Source organism: Brassica oleracea, chromosome C9 (genome assembly GCF_000695525.1).
Source record: "Brassica oleracea var. oleracea cultivar TO1000 chromosome C9, BOL, whole genome shotgun sequence".
Classification (NCBI taxonomy): Eukaryota; Viridiplantae; Streptophyta; class Magnoliopsida; order Brassicales; family Brassicaceae; genus Brassica; species Brassica oleracea.
The window spans coordinates 42165135-42173421 of record NC_027756.1 but is presented as its reverse complement, the minus strand read 5'-3'; the positions used below and the strand labels follow the sequence as shown (position 1 = coordinate 42173421).

The following is an 8287-nucleotide window of genomic DNA, read 5'->3' as shown; positions in this document are numbered from 1 at the left end:
CATGCTACACATGATATTTATAGTTTGATGTTGCTTATGTCAATACAAAATACAATTTTTTTTTCCTTAAAAAATAAATACAAATTCTGTCATTTTTTTAGATGTGATGTTATAATCTAATGCTTAAAATGTTTTTATTTTAATGGATTTACGTATCACACAAATAAATATTTTAATTATCACATTATGTTGACATAAGAAAAATTATCAAATTATAATATATTGAAACATTAAAAAATATAAAGATAACTCCAGTATAAAAAAACAATGGTTTGTTTGTACAATATATATATATATATATATAAATTATTAATTTAGAATTTTAGTGTGAGCATAAATTTTTTTTAAAAAATATTATCTTATCTTATCGATTTGTTTTATATTTCGAACCTGTCTAATTTGAAATAAAATATATTTTTTTAATTAAACGTTGTTTTATTGAATATTAATTTATAAAATTTCTATTGTATAAACCATTTATTTGTAAAAACTATATTTGACTTGGAAATATATAAACTATATAAAATAATTATGTATCATTACAACAACCTAGAAAACATATTTGTCAAATAGACAGTGACACATTTATCCGGAATCTAAGAACGAAATCAAACTAAAAACAAGATTCGGTTTGGGTTGGATACTAAAGAAGGGTTTTTTAGAATAAAAAAAAACAAAATTGATTCGAAAATTTAATGGCTGCATGAATTCCTATGTTTAGTTTTATAATAATAAAATATTTTAAAATACTCTTTATAACCCAAATTACTCAAAAAAAGATTTGCTTGAATATTTTTTAGCCACAACAATATCCTAATAAACAATGATTTCATAATTCTTCTCAAACGGAAATTATATATAGTTCAAATTTCGCACATAGCGCGGACCGACCCTAGCTATTATTATATTTTAACCAAAACTAGATCTCGATCCATACAACCGCACAGATTTTTTTTTCTTTTATTTTTATATAAATATTTTGTTTTCAATTCTAAATTGGTATATATTATAATATATATGTGTCTATCAATTTTTAAAACATAATAAGTTTATGGTATATTTTTTCATTGAATAGATTGTTTCAAACTTTCACATGTATTTGTATCTTCTTCTATATATATATTTTTGGATTATTATTTCATTATTAAAATCGTAACTATATATATAAATATTAATAAAATATTGTTTTATTGTCATATTCAAAAATATTATAACATTTCACAAATTTAAAAAAAAATTAAAAAATTCAATTTTTCGCTTCATAGATTTATATTATCGAGTAAATAATTAAACATTTAGTTTTTGTTTAATTTTTAAAATAAACTATATAGTTTAAAATTTCTTTTCATTGGTTTAAGGTAGTAAAGATTAATCATTGTTAGATAATATGATTTTTGTTATTTAAAAAACATCTTTATAATTTTAAAAGTTAACATCGACAAATATTTAAATATTTAGCATATAATTAAATTATATCTAGTTAATTTATACTATATTTAAATTCAATGAATCATCTATTGTTTAAATACAATTATTGATAGCCCAATAAAAATTTCTGGTAGACTTAAAATTTAAATGATAAGATTAGAGATTAAATGTAACTTGATTTTTTAGAAATAAGTCCATTTTTTAAAAAATCGCACATGAATCAAAGTTGTGACTTCTGTTTTAATATATAAAATATGGCTAATAACAGTTCATGTATAATAAAGAACTCTTTATCATTTGAATGCTATTCAACTGGTTTATAAATAACTACAGTAAAGGACATCCGAAAAACAATTCCTCTTTTTAAGTTATAAATTTTTGTTAAAAAAAATCAACTACGAATCCACAAACAAATATTACTTTTTTAACAACCTCCAACTGTTTGAGCTACTTTATACTAACATATCTAAGTCTCTTATCTTAACTTACCAAATATGATTCTCTATTAGAAAAAAGGAATAAAACATTTATTATTCAAAAATCGTATATTCGAAGATTTAGAAGGTGACAAACAAGTTTCTTATATATTATATTAACTAAACAAATATTTTTTTAACTAGATAAATTAAATGAATAGTTATTAAATTTTGAAAGATACATATATTCACTTTAAACGTGAAATCAATTTTTTATATCTTTAGTGGTAAAACTTTTTTGGGAAATTTGTTTTTTTAGACCCAAAAAATGGTAACTATGTTCCATTAGACTAATTCCTATTTTGTACCACTTTTACCTTTAATGCCATTTAGTAGTTTTAAAAATAAATCAAATAAATAGTTTTACAAACTAAAAAAAATTGGAAAAATAGTAACTACTGACGAAATACCCATATAAACTTAGTGGTGTTTGTTTTTCAATTTTAAAAATGTTTAAATCATAATTTCAAATTATGTTCTACATAAAGTAGAATTACCATTCTACGAAGTAGAAAATGAAATACACTTTTTTCATTGAATCTACTATATTTAGAATACACATTTTGCGCTTAACCTTTCGCTCTAAAATCTGTAGAAATCGGAATCTACAGATTACTATAAATCTAAAACATGTATAAGTCGAAATCAACACATTACTATAAATCTAAAAACATGTAGAAAACGAGTTCTACACATTTAATCAAAAACCTGTAGAAATCGAAATCTACACATTACTATAAATCTAAAAAACTGTAGAAAACGAGTTCTACAGATTTAATCTAAAACTTGTAGAAATCGGAATCTACACATTACTATAAATCTAAAAATCTGTAGAAATAGAGTTCTACACATTTAATGTATTCTAAATATAAGAATAATCAGTTCCGAAAAATATGGGAGTAAAATATTTGAAAATTTTTCAGTTTCAATATCTGAAAAAACGATTTTTCTGAAAGAAAAAAATCGTTTTGAAAATATTCAGTTTCCATATATGAAAAACGATTTTTCAGAAAAAAAACAAAATAAAAATTGTGGGACATAAAGTGTAGGTTTAGTTTTTTTTTTTGATTTGAGGATTTTTAGTATTTTTTTATTTTAATTATTTTAATTAGTTATTGTATTTTAATATTTAACAATTGTTTTGTTAATTGTAATTTTGAATTTATAATTGAAATTAAGGGGCATTATTGTCATTTTAAAAATAATTAGCCTAATGGAACATAAAGTATATGAGAATAGTCTAATGTGACATAGTTACCCTTTTTTGGCCTAAAAAAACAATTTTCCCAATTTTTTTTAACAACCTACACCCTCGACCAAACATGATAAATATAAAATGTGAGATGCAGAACGCACAAAGAGAATGAAAAAGTTGGTAGAAGGCATATGTTTTGGTTTTTCTTTTCTGAAAAAAACAGTATATGGGTTTGGATTAAAGGTCCATTTGAAAGTTAATATGTAAATTCAACATAACTGATTTAAACGGTCCATACGTAATTGTAAATTATGATATATGGACAAAATTTTAAATTATAACAAAATGGCTCAATTCACTAACTTAAATTATTAGCTAATTATTATTTTTAAGGCTATACTTATTTTTAATGTTTCTGTCTATGCATCAAATTTGTTTAAAAAATCCTAATATAAAATTTGAACTTTATATACAACTTTAAATCAAATATAACATATCTTATATTATAACCAGAGTATTTTTTATTACTCTAATATGTTACATTTTAATGTTTATTAAAATAAAATGAATAAAATATAATAATCCACAACAAGATACACCAACTCATAACTTATGAAGCTTAGAAGCTAAACACATTGAAAAAGATAAACAAATGTCAAAACTGAATGACGTATAAATTAATGCGGGAACTAAAACAATTCAGTTGATTAGTAATAAAAGACTAAAATATAAAATAATGAAACAGAAACATCAGCGCGAGTGCGCAGATCAAACTCTAGTTTGTATTGAAAAAATATTGAAACCTTCATATTTTAATTTTGAATTTTACACTGAAAAAATATCACATTGAAAATTTTGTGATTAATGGTTTAATTTTTTTTTGTTACAACAAATATGCAAATGCTAATAAAATCATATGATCGTAGGATGTCTCAATAATAAATATTTATTTCAAAATATACTTTATATCTTTTTCAATATTATTTAAATTCAATTATGTATCATATAAAATAAATAAAATTATTGTTTTGATTTATTTACCAAAACAATTATTGTAAATAAACAAGAAGTGTTGTTTTTATTTATGTGCTTAATTAATTTAATTATATATATAATACGTAAATAAACAAAAAATAAATAATAATTTTAAAAAAAATTATTTGTATATATAATGCTCATTCTGTGCAAAAAGCATGTCTTAGCCTAACAGTTAGGGCTGGGCAAATAAACCGAACCCGAAAACTCGAACCGAACCCGATCCGATAAAATGAATCCGAACCGATCCGAACCCGGCTTAAATACCTAATGAGTCTTGTTCTATGGTATTTCGGGTTATGGGTATTATCCGAACCGAACCCGAACCTAAATGGATACCCGATAGAACCCGAAACATTCAAAATTTCCAACTTCTACCTAACATGATCTCAATTCCTAATATGTATTCAAAATATATTGAACATCTAAAATAATTATCTATTATATGAAGATTGATGGTTGAAGGTTGAAGTTTTTAGATTTTGCTTTTGTTTTCATTGAATAATGTTTTTCACTTCATGCGAACTTGGTTTTCGTTTTATGCTTTCATTTATTTGGTTTTCTTTCAATCAATAATTATGTTTACCTTTCATTTGATTTTGAATGATCACATTTGATGTTTCTTTTTTTGAACCGATTTTATTTATGTTTTGGTTACAAAATAGGTACAAATCAAGTATTTTAAAACCGAATAACCGATTTACTTATTTTTTTGTTACAAAATAGATATAAATCAGGTACATTTAAACCGAAGAACCGATTGGGACCCAAACCCGAAAGTACATCGGATTGTACCAGTTCTTTGAAAATTTACTAACTCCGACCCGAACCCGATAGAACCTGAACCGATCCCGAACCGAATTTTCATACAACCCGAATAGGGCTGATTTTGAAAAACCCGAAAAAACGAAACCCGATTGGACTAAACCGAAATCCGATTGGGACCCCGAATGCCTATGCCTACTAACAGTGTAGTAAAGTTAGGCGTAGGGTTTTTATAAAACGGTCTTTATGATGTAAAGAGAACCATCATAAACATGTAACCTGTCGGTTATAGATCCATTGTGTAATAATTTTCATAATTTGTAACTGATAAATCAGTGTTGAAAAAAGTTGTTAATTATATTCAAATCCCTTTTTGTACAATTTAATCTTTACTTCTTGATAGGACCATTTTCGATGGGCTTATTTTAATGTCAATTCAGTATTCTTGTTTGAATTGTTATTTTGTCTCTGCCCATAATACATGTACCAGTTTTTCTATGAAAATTGAAGCCATCTAGGTTTTACACCGTACCGGTTCGTGGAAGCACCGTAGCCTACTGGTTAAAGTTTAAAGGTTTCTACACTTATGTCTGGGGTTCGAATCCCAAACTATGCAAATTATTGTAGATTACAGGAAATCCATGTTTCAAGTCTCGGAGATAGCGATTTATTAAACAGTTATGCAGACTACGGAAGAAATGCTTAAAATGAATCTTAGTATTTTCGGTTGTTGAATCGTCTATGTAATCTTTCTCGTATCATAATTGTAAGATCTCATAATAAATCAGCGTTAAAAAAAAAAAATCAAACCCATCTAGGTTCAGTTTTATTTTCTACATTATCTAAAACCCACCTGAGTACCTGACTCAATTGCTCATGCTGAAATAAAACTGATTTTGATTCAAGACGATAGAGTTTATTTTTTAAATATGATTAAGCTAAATACAGTTATTTTGTTAGCTACATGTGGAAAGTACGATATATATTATAACTAAAAGTCTAGAAAATGAATTTATACCATGGTGTATAAAAAACTATATGAAAATGTTTTTGAGATTATGTAATTTTATTAGAGTTAAATGGCGTTTTTCCTGTATTTAAATGGCTTTTTTTGAAAGTTCAGGATTTAAATGGTGTTTTTCCCTGTATTTTTATTAGAGTTATTTATTTAAAGAACATATCTGCTCCAACGGTAAAGCTACAAACAAGACGAAATGCACCAAGTCTCAAAGAACAAAATATTCTAGATTTCCCCATCTTTTGGTTTTACTTCTTCAAATTTCATTTCTTAGACTTGAAAAAGGTTGAAGAAAATAATCTCAACTAAATATCTTTTTTCACTTAACTATCTTTAAAGTACAACTTTAATATAAACAAGATTATCGCATAGTTGTTTTGAAATGTTCATTGTACTACACACCAAACTCCAACCCAGACACAAAACTATTATAAATAACCCACACGCACACATACAATAAGGAAACCCTTACATCAGTTAATAATATCTCTAAACAATATGAACGACATGATGGGTGGATCTTCTCATGCGGCTCCGGCACCTTCACCGTCGGCGTTTTTCCAACATCGCCGACGTCATCACGGTGGCATGATGCACATGACCTTCTTCTGGGGGAAAAACACGGAGGTTCTATTCGACGGATGGCCAGGGACCAGTCTGACCATGTATTGGGTCTGCCTAGCCTCCATTTTCGTCACTTCCGCATTGTCAGAGTGGATTTCGCGATGCGGGGTCATGAAAGTCGGTCCAGCTAGCTTTGGCGGCGGGCTAGTCCAGACGTTGGTTTACACCGTGAGGGCTTGTTTGTCTTATTTGATCATGCTGGCCGTGATGTCATTCAATGGAGGAGTCTTCTTGGCTGCAATGGCTGGTTTTGGATTAGGGTTTATGATTTTTGGAAGTAGGTCTTTTAAGGACACTGGAAGTAATAACAATCACACCGAAATTCAATCACATTGTTGATTGATTCTTTGTAGGCTTTATTTTTCCCCCGTTTAAATAATAATAACGAAAAAAAATTATTTCAAGATTTTAAGATTTTAGTATTTTTTTGTCTAAGATATAATTGGATTTTGTTTACGGTCATGTTGATTCAATAAATTAAACAAACGCTGGTTCAAGTCCTATTATTTTGTGTATTTATTTATTTTAACTTTGTTACATTTTAGGTTACTAATGTACGTATTCCTGTTTCATGAATTCAGAGGCTGAGGGAGAAGCTTCGATTGGTAAGAACTCAAAATACTCTTCGAATGAATTAATACTGATTAGAAGTTTCGATATTCTTTTTCCGGTTTATTATCGGTAATCTATGATTTTCGTTTGTTGATTTTATCAGTACCGACATATCAAATATATCATGCTCAAAAGAATCAAATACATATTATGCAAATATTTGGGTAAACTGATTTGGATATATATAAGCCAGAAATTATGTCATGGGCGTAGAGGCTAGAGGAATATATATTGGTTTGGGGCAATTTCCCTAGAAGTGCGTAGTAGTTTTCTTAGATGAAAATATATTAAAGTAATATTCTTGAGCAAAATATTAAGGTAAGATAAGTCTATCAAATATAGAAGGAATTTCTTTGATTTTTCATTTTGTGAGGTTGAATGGGCAGGCACTAACAAGTAACAAGTTTTTAATTTCTTTTTGGATACTAGCTGGACGTAAAGAAGTTGTTGGAATCGCTTGCGTTAAGAAGATTGTGTTTATGTGTCTACCCGTGGGTCTATAAAAGATTGTGTTCGTCCCAACTCCCAATCACCCATCTTATTGATAACCAAAAGAGTACCTTTTCAAAACGGACGTTGTTTTTTTTTTTTTTTTTTTTTTTTTTTTTTTTTTCTATAACTCAAAGAACTTGAGATGGTCTGGGTAACCAGACCGGAATAGAACAACCAATGTAACAAAGCTTCCTATAAAAGGATCTAGCAGATTTAGCTAACGAATCAGATATTCTATTTTGTGCTCGTGGGATGTGAGAGATCTTGAATTCTCGAAAACATAGCTGGAGCGTCTTTATTGCCTCCAATTCAGCCGCGAAACTTGGCCAAGCTTGAGGTTCTCGTATCATTGCTATTAGGTCTTTGCAATCTGTTCCAAAGCTCTGACACGAAGAATGTAGAAGCATGCTCTCCATTGCCCACCTTAGTGCCTCCACTTCCGAATGCAAAGAAGTCTCTCTCCTACTTAAGTTGCGCATTCCCATAAGCTGTGTATGTCCCAGACTATCCTTCCAGACCCATCCGCAGCCACTAAACTGTGCCATGGAAGTCCATGATCCATCCACCATACATATATTATCCAAGCTTATGGCTTGGAGTTCCTCATTGTGCAGCTCACGTGGGTTATCCGGTATCCTCTCA

The 8287-nt window shown here is 28.1% G+C and overlaps 1 pseudogene; it reads left to right on the top strand.

Moving 5' to 3' along the window:
* The first annotated feature begins 6299 nt into the window (after positions 1 to 6299).
* LOC106317204 lies at positions 6300 to 6947 on the top strand (annotated as a pseudogene).
* The last annotated feature ends 1340 nt before the right edge of the window (positions 6948 to 8287 follow it).